The following is a 13,545-nucleotide window of genomic DNA, read 5'->3' on the forward strand; positions in this document are numbered from 1 at the left end:
ATTTGCAAGGGGGTGAGGTGAAAGACTGATGGACATCGGCTGCAGGTGCCAACTCTGATCTTTCAGCAGGAGACTGGGTGGGAGACAATGTGAAGGAACTGGAGGCACTGTCAGCAACCCAATCTACTATCACCTGTACTTGTTCTGGCCTCACCATTCGTAAAGCCGCATTAGGCCTGACCAAATACTGCTGAAGGTTCTGTCGCCTACTCGCACCTGAGGAGGTGAGTGTGTAGCTGGCATAGATCGACCACGTCTTCTCCCTGCAACAGGAGCTTCACCAGCAGCACCACAAATGGGGCCACGTCCCTTATTTGACGCTATCCTCATATTTCTAAAATGTAGAATCTTGCCAAAAATGGTTTGTTTAATACCAGAATAACACAGCAGTATGTAAAGGGTGTATCTCACAATGACAGATGCAGCAAAGGCTGCAAAAATAAGTTTTTTGCCCTAAATGGGTGTTTTGTTAATAGCAGAATAGAACAACAGTATCTAAAGCGTGTATCTCACACGTACAGATGCAGACAGGGCTGCAAATTAAGATTTTTGCCCAAAATGGGTGTTTATTTAATACCAGAATAGCACATCTCTATGTAAAGGGTGTATCTCACAATGACAAATGCAGCAAAGGCTGCAAAATTAAGTTGTTTGCCCTAAATAGGTGTTTTTTTAATAGCAGAATAGAACAACTGTATCCAGGGGCATAGCTAAAGGCTCATAGCCCCTGGTGCAAGGGTTTAGCTTGGGCCCCCATTCCCTCAGTGCTTTGTGGACAGGGGACGGGAAGTACATAGCCCTCCTGCAGCCTAAGGCAAAAACTGAAACCCCTTCCCTCCAGCCAGAGGTGTAACCTGAAGATTCTGGGCCCCAGTGCAAAATCTAAAACATAGACAGCCCACCTTCTATTATACCTGTATGTTCTTATAAGCACAAAGGTCTTTGGGCCCCCTCAGAACTCCTGGGCCCGGTAGCGACTGCTACCTCTGCCCTCCCTATAGCTTCACCCCTGACTGTATCTAAAGAGTGTATCTCACACGTACAGATGCAGACAAGGCCGCAAATTAAGATTTTTCCCCAAAATGGGTGTTTTTTAAATACCAGAATAGCACAGCAGTATCGAAAGCATGTATCTCACACGTACAGATGCAGACAAGGCCACAAATGAAGATTTGTGCCCAAAATGGGTGTTTTTTTAATACCAGAATAGCACAGCAGTATTTAAAGGGTGTATCTCACAACGACAGATGCAGCAAAGCCTGCAAAATTAAGATTTTCACCCTAAATGGGTGTTTTTTTAATAGCTGAATAGAACAACACTATGTAAAGCGTGTATCTTACACGTACAGATGCAGACAAGGCAACAAATTAAGATTTTTGCCCAAAATTGGTGTTTTTTAAAACCCAGAAAATGATTGAAGTATTTCAAGCTTGTTTTTAACAATAACAGATGCAGCAAAGGCGGCAATATTAATTACTTTGCCCAAAAAGGGTGTTTTTTTAATAATGAAATATGACAGCAGTATATAACGCTTGAAATTCACACTAACAGATGCAGACAAAGCCACAAATTAAGCATTTTGCCCAAAAAGGGTGTTTTTTGAATAAAAGAATATGGCAGCAGTATACAATGCTTGAATTTCACACGTACAGATGCAGCAAGGGCTGTAAAATTTAGTATTTTGCCCAAAAAGGTTGTTTTTTAAAACCCAGAAAATTATAGCTGTATTTCTAGCTTAAATTGCACACTGACTAATACGGTAGAGGCCCATGATGGAAGGAATTGCCAAAAATGGGTGTTTTTTAAAACCCAGAAAATTATAGAAGTATTTCAAGCTTGTTTTTAACAATCACAGATGCAGCAAGGGCTGCAATATTAAGTACTTTGCCCAAAATGGGTGTTTTTCTTTTTACTAACAGAATATGACAGCAGCATATAATGCTTGAATTTCACACTGACAGATGCAGCAAGGGCTGTAAAATTGAGTATTTTGCCCAAAAAGTGTGTTTTTTAAAACCCAGAATATTATTGCTGTATTTCTAGCTTAAATTGCACACTGACAAATGCTGCAAAGGCACCACATGAAGGATATTGCCAAAAATGGGTGTTTTTGTAAACCCAGATTATTATTGCAGTATTTCAAGCTTGGATTTTAATGTCACAAAAGCACATATGCTGTGCTGGTACACTGAGCTTGCATAAAATGGCCGCCGCCGCCCACCTAACAGATGGTTAAAAGTTATTTTTCTCTGTCACTGGGCCCCGGGCAGGGTAAAAGATTGTGAACTACACCCACAAAACTAAATCTAGGTAGATCGCTGAGTTAACAAGCACTTCTGATTAAAAATTCTTTCCTTTTCTCTCCCTCAGAGCAGCAGCATCCTCTCCCTACACTAAGCACAGCAGAGTGACGTGCAGCGCTATGTGACTCCAGCTTATATAGAGGCTGGGTCACATGCTGCACTGGCCAATCACAGCCATGCCATGTCACGCCGGGCGGGATAACAGACATACAGATAAACCCGCAAACCAGGCTCTAGGCAAGAAGCAGGGGAAAGGGTCACCTCCTAGCAAATCCCCGACTTTTCTCCCTGCTCTGCTCAACCCACATTCAGACCTAGATGGTAGGAATGAAGTGTCCTCGTGCCTGGGCTAAAACACCCTAGATTACCTGAGATGGTGAAAAGGGGAATAGGAGCAGCCTGCTCGCACAGAACCTAGATGGGAGAGATGACACCAACACAACAAAGAAAGCAAACAACAAATAACTGAAACCACACTTATCTCTGCAGATCTGGAACAGACAATCTTCCTTCCTTGCTTCCAAGGCCAGAATGATTTCTATCACCCGCTCAGTGCACTGGGATGGAGTGCTATTTAAACTAATGACCCAGAGCAGGGTATGACAGTACCCCCCCTTCTACGGGTGACCTCCGGACACCCCGGAAACACCTTATCCGGATGGGATCTATGAAAAGCCCTCACCAGTCGGCTGGCGTTGACATCCAGCACCGGAACCCACATCCTCTCCTCAGGGCCATATCCCCTCCAGTGCACCAGGTACTGAAGGGAACCCCGAAGAATTCTAGAGTCGAGAATCCTGGAGATCTCGAACTCCAAGTTTCCCTCGACCAGAACAGGAGGAGGAGGCAATGGCGATGGTTCCACCGGTTTCATGTATTTTTTCAGTAAAGACCTGTGGAACACATCATAGATTCTCCAAGTCTGCGGAAGATCCAGCCGAACCGCTACAGGATTGATCACCGCAGATATTTTGTACGGACCAATAAATCTCGGACCCAGTTTCCAAGATGGCACTCTCAATTTGATATTTTTAGTGGACAACCACACCAGATCACCCACACACAGGTCCGGACCAGTCACACGTCTCTTGTCAGCCATTTGTTTATACCTCTCACCCATCTTCTCCAAATTCCTTTGGATCCTCCGCCAGATGGAGGATAAACAGAAGAAAATCTCTCCTCCTCTGGCATCCCAGAGGAACCAGTCCCAGAAAAGGTACCAAACTGAGGATGAAAACCGTATGCGCCAAAAAATGGCGACTTACCCATGGACTCCTGCCTACGGTTATTCAACGCAAACTCTGCTAGGGACAAGAATGAGGACCAGTCCTGCTGATTCTTAGCCACAAAGCACCTCAAGTAGGTCTCCAGGTTTTGATTAGTACGCTCCGTCTGACCATTCGACTGCGGATGAAAAGCCGAAGAGAATTAAAGTTGAATGCCAAGGCGAGAGCAGAACACCATCCAAAACCTGGAGACAAACTGTGTGCCCCTATCAGAGACCACATCCGAAGGCATACCATGCAATTTCACAATATTATCCACAAGAATCTGCGCAAGAGTCTAAGCGTTAGGCAGACTATTTAATGATATAAAGTAAGCCATTTTACTGAAACGGTCAACTACCACCAAAATCACTGTTCTCCCGGAGGAACTCGGCAGATCCGTAATAAAGTCCATAGACAAGTGCGTCCAAGGACCCAGCCGGTCGAGTATGAGCAACCTTTGACCGAGCACAGGTTTCACAAGCTGTCACGTAATCCTCAATGCTCTTACGTAACCCTGGCCACCAGAACCTCCGGGACACCAGATCATAGGTGGACTTACCACCAGGATGTCCAGCAAGGACAGTATCGTGATGTTCCCTGAACACCTTGTATTGCAGGCCCTCAGGAACAAACACCCTCCCTGGGGGACAAGAACCAGGAGCCCCCTCCTGGGCTCCCAACACCTCCATCTCCAATTCAGGGTACAGGGAGGAGACCACCACCCCATCCGCTAAAATCGGCGCAGAATCCTCTAAATCACCTCCCCCAGGAAAGCTGTGAGACAAGGCATCTGCCTTGACGTTCTTAACCCCTGGGCGAAAGGTAACCAAAAAATTGAACCTGGTAAAAAACAGTGACCATCTAGCCTATCTAGGGTTCAGACATTTAGCAGTTTGCAGGTAAGCCAAATTCTTATGGTCTGTATATACCGTAACGGGGTGAGGCGCCCCCTCCAACCAGTGATGCCATTCCTCAAAGGATAACTTGATAGCCAACAACTCTCTATCTCCAACATCATAATTCCTCTCGGCGACCGAGAGCTTTTTGGAGAAAAAGGCACACGGGACCCATTTGCCAGGGGATGAACCCTGTGACAGCACCGCTCCAACCCCCACTTCTGATGCATCAACCTCCACTACAAATGGCTGAGACACATCCGGCTGCACCAGAATGGGAGCAGACGCAAAAGGCTCCTTAATAGCCGAAAAGGCCTGCAATGCCTCATCCGACCAGACCGAGATGTTGGCGCCCTTCTTAGTCATATCAGTGAGAGGTTTTACTATAGTAGAATAGTTCAAAATACATTTTCTATAATAATTCGTAAACCCCAAGAACCGCATCAAAGCTTTCTGATTCTCTGGTCGGTCCCATTCCAGAACCTTCCATACGGAAACCAGAATCAGAAAGCAGATATCCCAAGAACGGAAGCTCTTGCACCGCAAACAAACATTTCTCCAATTTGGCATATAATTTATTCTCACGAAGGATCGTCAAAACCTGTCTCACATGATCCTGATGGGTCTTCAGATCAGGAGAATACATTAAAATGTCATCCAGCATCCAGGTAAACTACTACGAACCTCCCCACCAAATGATGAAAAATTTCATTGACGAATCGCTGAAATACTGTTGGCGCGTTCGTCAACCCAAAAAGCATAACCAGGTTCTCAAAATGACCCTCGTGCGTATTGAAGGCCATTTTCCACTCATCCCCCTCCTTGATTCTGATCAGATTGTAGGCCCCTCTCAAATCCAACTTGGAGAACACCTTGGTTCCAACAATCTGATCAAAAAGGTCAAAGATCAAATGCAGGAGTATATGGATCCCAGACCGTAATACGGTTCAATTCCCGGAAATCCAAACACGGTCTCAGCGATCCATCCTTTTTTTCTTTACAAAGAACAAACCTACTGCCACCGGAGACTTAGATGGCCTAATATAACCTTTTGCCAAACTTTCGGCGATATACTTTCACATGACCTCTCTTTCAGGTTGAGAGAGGTTGTAAAGCCGAGACTTTGGCAACTTAGCCCCTGGGATGAGATTAACTGGACAATCATAGTCACGATGAGGGGGCAATTCCTGAGCCCCACCCTCCGAAAAGACATCCGAAAAATCAGAGAGGTACTGAGGTAAAGCCATAGTGGACACACCAGTGATAGATGTGGCCAGACAATTATCCGAACAAAACTCACTCCAACCAATGATTTGTCTCGCTTGCCAATCTATAATTGGGTTATGTTTAGTCAACCATGGTAACCCCAAAACTATAGGAGCTGGCAAAGCCTTCATGACAAAACAAGACATAATCTCAACATTTGAATCACCCACCCTTAAGTGAATACCATGAGCAATGTGAGTGAGACTCCTTTGAGAAAGAGGGAAAGAATCAATTGCAAAAACCCAAATCTCTTTTTCTAAAGTGCAAGTACAAACCGGATTCCAAAAAAGTTGGGACACTATACAAATTGTGAATAAAAACTGAATGCAATGATGTGGAGGTGCCAACTTCTAATATTTTATTCAGAATAGAACATAAATCACGGAACAAAAGTTTAAACTGAGAAAATGTACCATTTTAAGGGAAAAATATGTTGAATCAGAATTTCATGGTGTCAACAAATCCCCAAAAAGTTGGGACAAGGCCATTTTCACCACTGTGTGGCATCTCCCCTTCTTCTTACAACACTCAACAGACATCTGGGGACCGAGGAGACCAGTTTCTCAACTTTAGAAATAGGAATGCTCTCCCATTCTTGTCTAATACAGGCCTCTAACTGTTCAATCGTCTTGGGCCTTCTTTGTTGCACCTTCCTCTTTATGATGCGCCAAATGTTCTCTATAGGTGATAGATCTGGACTGCAGACTGGCCATTTCAGTACCCGGATCCTTCTCCTACGCAGCCATGATGTTGTGATTGATGCAGAATGTGGTCTGGCATTATCTTGTTGAAAAATGCAGGGTCTTCCCTGAAAGAGATGACGTCTGGATGGGAGCATACGTTATTCTAGAACCTGAATATATTTTTCTGCATTGATGGTGCCTTTCCAGACATGCAAGCTGCCCATGCCACACACACTCATGCAACCCCATACAATCAGAGATGCAGGCTTCTGAACTGAGCGTTGATAACAACTTGGGTTGTCCTTGTCCTCTTTGGTCCGGATGACATGGCGTCCCAGATTACCAAAAAGAACTTTGAATCGTGACTCGTCTGACCACAGAACAGTCTTCCATTTTGCCACACTCCGTTTTAAATGATCCCTGGCCCAGTGAAAACGCCTGAGCTTGTAGATTTTGCTTAGAAATGGCTTCTTTTTGCACTGTAGAGTTTCAGCTGGCAACGGCGGATGGCACGGTGGATTGTGTTCACTGACAATGTGTCACGAGGGTATCGAGAACCATGCCTGACTCCGTTATACCAGGGGTCAGGAAGTCGCAGCGGTTGGCTGCACGCTCTATTTAAGATACTGCTGTTTTCCTTATGGTAGCTTTCTGGGTTTGCTTTGCAAACCCTTTTGGCTCACTCAGGGATCCGTAGCTCCTTCTCCTCAGCTGTTCCTTGTCCAGCACTCCCAAACCTCCTTATATTCCTCTCTCACACTTCTCTGATTGCCAGAGATAGAGCTTCCTGCCTGGACATCTATCCTGACCCACTGGAGCTGTGTTGCTGCGTTCTCTGACTGTTGATTCAGAACGCTACCCTCCGGATCCCTGTTGGACCTTTGTGGACAGTTGTTGTCGTCCACCTGGGTGTTTTTGTTTGTCTGTGTTTGTCTGTCCTCTCCCTGGTGTTTCCCTCTTAGTGCAGTGGTGCGGACTAGCGATCCCACCGGCCCGTTCACTATCTAGGGCTCATTTCAGGGAAAGCCAGGGTTTAGGCACGTGATCGCCGCACGGGTGAGGAACCCGTTTAGGGACGTCAGGGCAGTCAGGTGCCAGCCGCAAGGTGAGTTAGGGGTCACCACCTTTCCCTCTCCCTTAGGCAGGGCTTTCCCTGTTTTCCTCCCTGTGCGTGACACCGGTCATTACATTATCTCTGGCCCTTATTTTGTGTAGGTAAAAAAAAAAAAATTTTTTTTTTTTACCTACTTAGAATCCAGTATGGATCAAATTGCTGCTCTGTCCAAACAATTTCATGGCCTGTCTTTGGAGGTGGTAGGATTGAAGGCGTCGGTCCTCCAGCAACAGCAGCAATTACAACTGACCGCAAGCCCAGCGGTTGCTACTGGTAACCAGGTTGTTGCGGAACCCAAGGTCCCTCTCCCTGACAGATTTTCTGGGGGAAGGGACAAGTTTTTGACATTCCGTGAGGCCTGTAAGTTATATTTTAAACTGCGTCCTCACTCCTCTGGTAATGAAGATCAGCGGGTGGGGGTTGTTATTTCCCTGCTGCAGGGGGACCCGCAGTCCTGGGCGTTCTCTTTACCTACTGATTCCCAGGCTCTTCGGTCAGTGGATGAGTTTTTCGGGGCCTTGGGTCTCATATATGACGACCCTGACCGAGTAGCACTGGCTGAATCAAGATTACGGAGACTCTTACAAGGAGAACGGCCGGTAGAGGAGTATTGCTCTGAATTCCGTAGGTGGGCTACGGATACCCAATGGAACGACCCGGCTCTCAGGAGTCAGTTCTGCTCTGGGTTATCCGAAAGGGTTAAGGATGCGCTTGCATTATATGAGACCCTCTTTTCCCTTGATGCGGTTATGTCCCTTTCTATCCGTATAGAGAGACGCCTTAGGGACAGGTTGAAAGAACCTGAGAAATTGGTAACTCCTCCCAAGCAGCAGTTAGTCTGTACGGACTTAGACGAGCCTATGCAGCTAGGAGGAACTACTCGTCAGGTCCGTCCTCCTGAGGCTCGCCGTAGGCGTGGGGTTTGTTTTTTTTGTGGGGAGAGGGGTCATTTCATTAATGTCTGTCCTTCTTTCCTCAGAAACAAAAGACCGTCGGAAAAACTACTAACCCCAGACTGTGTGGAGGATGTCAGCCGGGGGGGATACGTCTCCTCCATACGTACATCGCAATTTGTGTTGCCAGCGGTTATTATTTTTGGTGATAAGACGGAGACTATTTCTTTCTTTTTAGACAGTGGAGCAGGGGTAAATTTGATAGATGCCCATTTTGCCCGCACTTTGGGTTTGTCTCTCTGTACGTTACAGAGACCGATTCCCATATTCGCTATTGATTCTGCTCCCCTGTCTCAGAGAAACCTCACCCACATTGTTCATAATTTACACCTTCGGGTAGGGGACCACCATAACGAGATGCTTTCAGGTTATGTTCTGGAGGGGCTTCCCACTCCGGTGGTGCTGGGTCTTCCCTGGTTGGTAGCGCACAATCCAGTAGTGGATTGGCAGGCCAGGGAGATATTGGAGTGGAGTGAGCAGTGCAGAGAAAATTGCTTAAATAGCAATTGCTTAGTCGCCTCCATAACTACCCTACCTACATTTATTTCGGATTTTGAGGATGTTTTTTCTGAAAAGGGTTGTCAGAAGTTACCACCTCATCGTCCTTATGATTGCCCGGTTAACCTTATTCCCGGCGCAAAATTACCCAAGACCAGGTTATATAATCTTTCGGGTCCAGAGAGACAAGCCATGAAAGATTATATCTCCGAGAGCTTGGCTAAGGGACACATCAGGCCCTCTTCTTCACCCGTGGCTGCAGGGTTTTTCTTCGTTAAAAAGAAAGATGGGGGCCTGCGTCCTTGCTTAGATTTTCGCGAATTAAATCGGATAACCATCCGAGACCTATACCCTCTTCCTCTCATTCCTGACCTGTTTAATCAGATTGCGGGTGCTAGGTGGTTCATCAAACTTGATCTTAGGGGGGCCTACAATCTGATTCGTATTAAGAAGGGGGATGAGTGGAAGACAGCGTTTAACACCCCTGAGGGGCATTATGAAAATCTAGTTATGCCTTTCGGTCTGACCAATGCTCCTGCCGTCTTTCAACATTTCGTTAATGACATTTTTAGTCATCTAATCGGCAGGTTTGTGGTAATATACCTAGATGATATTTTAATTTATTCGTCTGATCTGAGAACACATGAGGAGCATGTCAGACAAGTACTGCAGGTCCTAGGGACGAATGAATTATATGCTAAGATTGAAAAATGTGTCTTCGCCGTTCAGGAAATACAATTCCTGGGTTATTTTTTATCTGCTTCAGGTTTCCGTATGGATCCTAGGAAGGTCCAGGCAATTTTAGATTGGGATCTTCCTGAGAACCTCAAAGCACTACAACGGTTCTTGGGCTTCGCAAATTTCTATAGGAAATTCATTCAAAATTATTCACTTATTGTAAAACCGCTTATTGACATGACTAGGAAGGGGACTGATTTTTCTAAATGGTCTGACGCCGCTAAAGTTGCTTTTTCCTCTCTAAAAGAGAGGTTTACCTCAGCACCTGTACTAGTCCAACCTGATGTCTCTCAGCCTTTTATTGTAGAAGTCGATGCGTCAGAGGTGGGAGTGGGGGCGGTGCTGTCTCAGGGTCCGTCTCCTGGCAAATGGCGTCCTTGTGCTTTCTTTTCGAAAAAACTATCTGCAGCAGAAAAGAACTACGATATTGGCAATAGGGAACTATTAGCTATTAAACTTGCGTTTGAGGAGTGGCGTCACTTCTTAGAGGGGGCAGTCCACCCCGTCACTGTGATTACGGACCACAAAAATCTCCTGTACCTCGAATTAGCTAAGCGTCTCACCCCTAGACAGGCTAAGTGGTCGCTATTTTTTACCAGGTTTAACTTTGTTATTACCTATCGTCCTGGGGCAAAGAACACCAAGGCTGATGCACTATCTCGTTGTTTCCCTGGAGGGGGTAATGTGAGTGATCCGGTGCCCATTCTACAAAGAGGAGTGGTTGTCTCTGCGGTACACTCTGTTTTGGAGGGGAAGGTGTTAGAGGCCCAGGGGGACGCCCCGGTCTCTTGCCCCTCAGAGAAATTGTTTGTACCGTTGAACCTACGTTTCGAATTATTAAAGGAACATCATAATTCGGCACTTGCTGGGCACCCGGGTAGTAAAGCAACCTTGGAGCTATTGTCTCGTCGTTTTTGGTGGCCAAGGTTGCGTCAGGATGTATTGGATTTTGTGTCTTCTTGTTCTACCTCAAGCAGTAGCCTCCCTCATTACTTACATCTGCCCTTATACTGTTCTTATGGAGGGTCTGTCACATACTGGGGAGTCGATACCTCTTTTACATGTTCTTTTTAAAGGAGTTGTTACAAATGGACATATATGTCTCAGATTTTAGCCATCAAAGCAATTAGATGATTACAATGGGTCACTTTATTTTTGGGTATTTAGCTTTGTGTATCTACTTATTTATACTGCATTGAGAAGCATCAATAGTATCCATTGTAATATCTCATTGTACAATATTTTCCATTTTGCTTCTAAGAGGGTCACCAAGCAGTGGATCCCTGTCTATACGGTCAGATAGGACATACATAAGGATAAAGATAAACTGCAATTTCTATTGGCTCTGACCTGTTCCTAGCGCATACAACCTGGGTACAAAGACATATGTATCTTTATTACCACTGACAAGCTTTCTATTTTAAATGTAGAAGGAAAAGTGTTAATGGCTGGTCATCAATACATCACTTGCTGGTCTGCGACAACTGTATTGCACACAAGGACATGGATAACCAGTGTCATCGTCTGCGGCCTTCACAAAGGAATTACAAAAACAATTGACTAATGAATAATTACAATGCAAAACACATTTTCTTTGTTTTTATTAAAATTAATTTGTAACTAAGAGGAAACACTGATAAACCTTTGCATTCGTGACAGCAGCCTTCCTTCTATGGCCCGGATTAATTATCCAGAACTTCTATTGTACACACAATATGAGATAATTCATTAATTAATAAACTAAAAGGAACAAAAAGGAAATGTGAAAAGCGATTATAGCTTACCAGTAAGTAACTCCCTACCGCTATTAATCATTATATCACTACATTTCTGCAAACACTAATGTCTTCCCGGTGATCCTCCTAACTTTGATTTGTTTCTTGTTCCTTCAGGTTTGCTGATTCAGCCAAAATAGTTTACTAAAATATTTTTACGTCAGCTGAGAGCAGTCAATGCCAATGGTTTTAGGCTATAACAGGAAAAGTGACATTATGCTTTCAAATATCTAGTGTTCAATGGAACAAAATGGGATTTAGGGAAAAAATAATAATTAAAATTGGTCAGAATGTGACTGCTTGCAGCTTTCTAAGACTTTTCACCTAAAATAAGCAATCTGATTGGTTACTGTAGGCAACTCAAACTTTTCCTTTGTATCAGCTTCCAAATGGAAAAAAATGTGACAGATTTTTTAAACTGTTTAATACCTTTCTGCACCATAGGCACCAAGTAGGTAGTTAGCACACAGCACTGAGATTTGCCCATGTATCATGCAGTTAACACCCTGCTGCCACTGTTAGGATCAGTTTAATACTTTAGCCAGCAAAGCACCCCCACACCATCACACCTCCTCCTCCATGCTTCACGGTGGGAACCAGGCATGTAGAGTCCATCCGTTCACCTTTTCTGCGTCACACAAAGACACGGTGGTTGGAACCAAAGATCTCAAATTTGGACTCATCAGACCAAAGCACAGATTTACACTGGTCTAATGTCCATTCCTTGTGTTCTTTAGCCCAAACAAGTCTCTTCTGCTTGTTGCCTGTCCTTAGCAGTGGTTTCCTAGCAGATATTCTACCATGAAGGCCTGATTCACACAGTCTCCTCTTAACAGTTGTTCTAGAGATGTGTCTGCTGCTAGAACTCTGCGTGGCGTTGACCTGGTCTCTAATCTGAGCTGCTGTTAACCTGCGATTTCTGAGGCTGGTGACTCGGATGAACTTATTCTCCGCACCAGAGGTGACTCTTGGTCTTCCTTTCCTGGGGCGGTCCGCATGTGAGCCAGTTTCTTTGTAGCGCTTGATGGTTTTTGTGACTGCACTTGGGGACACTTTAAAAGTTTTCCCAATTTTTCGGACTGACTGACCTTCATTTCTTAAAGAAATGATGGCCACTCGTTTTTACTTAGCTTCTTTTTTCTTGCCATAATACAAATTCTAACCGTCTATTCAGTAGGACTATCAGCTGTGTATCCACCTGACTTCTCCACAACGCAACTGATGGTCCCAACCCCATGGCAAGAAATCCTACTTATTAAACCTGACAGGGCACACCTGTGAAGTGAAAACCATTTCAGGTGACTACCTCTTGAAGCTCAACAATAGAATGCCAAGAGTGTGCAAAGCAGTAATCAAAGCAAAAGGTGGCTACTTTGAAGAACCTAGAATATGACATATTTTCAGTTGTTTCACACTTTTTTGTTATGTATATAATTCCGCATGTGTTAATTCATAGTTTTGATGCCTTCAGTGTGAATCTACAATTTTCATAGTCATGAAAATAAAGAAAACTCTTTGAATGAGAAGGTGTGTCCAAACTTTTGGTCTGTATATATATATATATATATATATATATATATATTTTAATATATGTGACACCCAACAATACTAAAGTGCAAGTGCATATTATCTAATCAAGTTATGTCTTCATATCAAATAGCAGTACGCGAGTAACATAAATGGGACTACCTGAATCATCCAAATGAATATGCTGGGGAACACACATACTGTATAAAGAGCGTGAACCCAGAAATAACACTGAGTGTGTGTTTACCTCATACCTAAAGTCACAATGGTATCACATACCAATCATAAGGATATCCACCTCAGGAGAGCCACATACCCCGAAGTGCATTTCGGCGATGCCTTCCTCTGGGGGACATATTTTCGTTTTTCCTCTACATGTATACTTTGTGAATACCTCCTCAGGTGTAGTATACTCTTTTTATCTGATGTATTATGTTCTTTTTTTTTTTTATCTATGTAATTTGTATTTATAATAAAGCATATTTTTTTTATGTAAAAACTTTTTAGTCTCAGTTAATTTTGG

The sequence above is a fragment of the Bufo gargarizans genome, chromosome 1 (assembly GCF_014858855.1).
Source record: "Bufo gargarizans isolate SCDJY-AF-19 chromosome 1, ASM1485885v1, whole genome shotgun sequence".
NCBI lineage: Eukaryota > Metazoa > Chordata > Amphibia > Anura > Bufonidae > Bufo > Bufo gargarizans.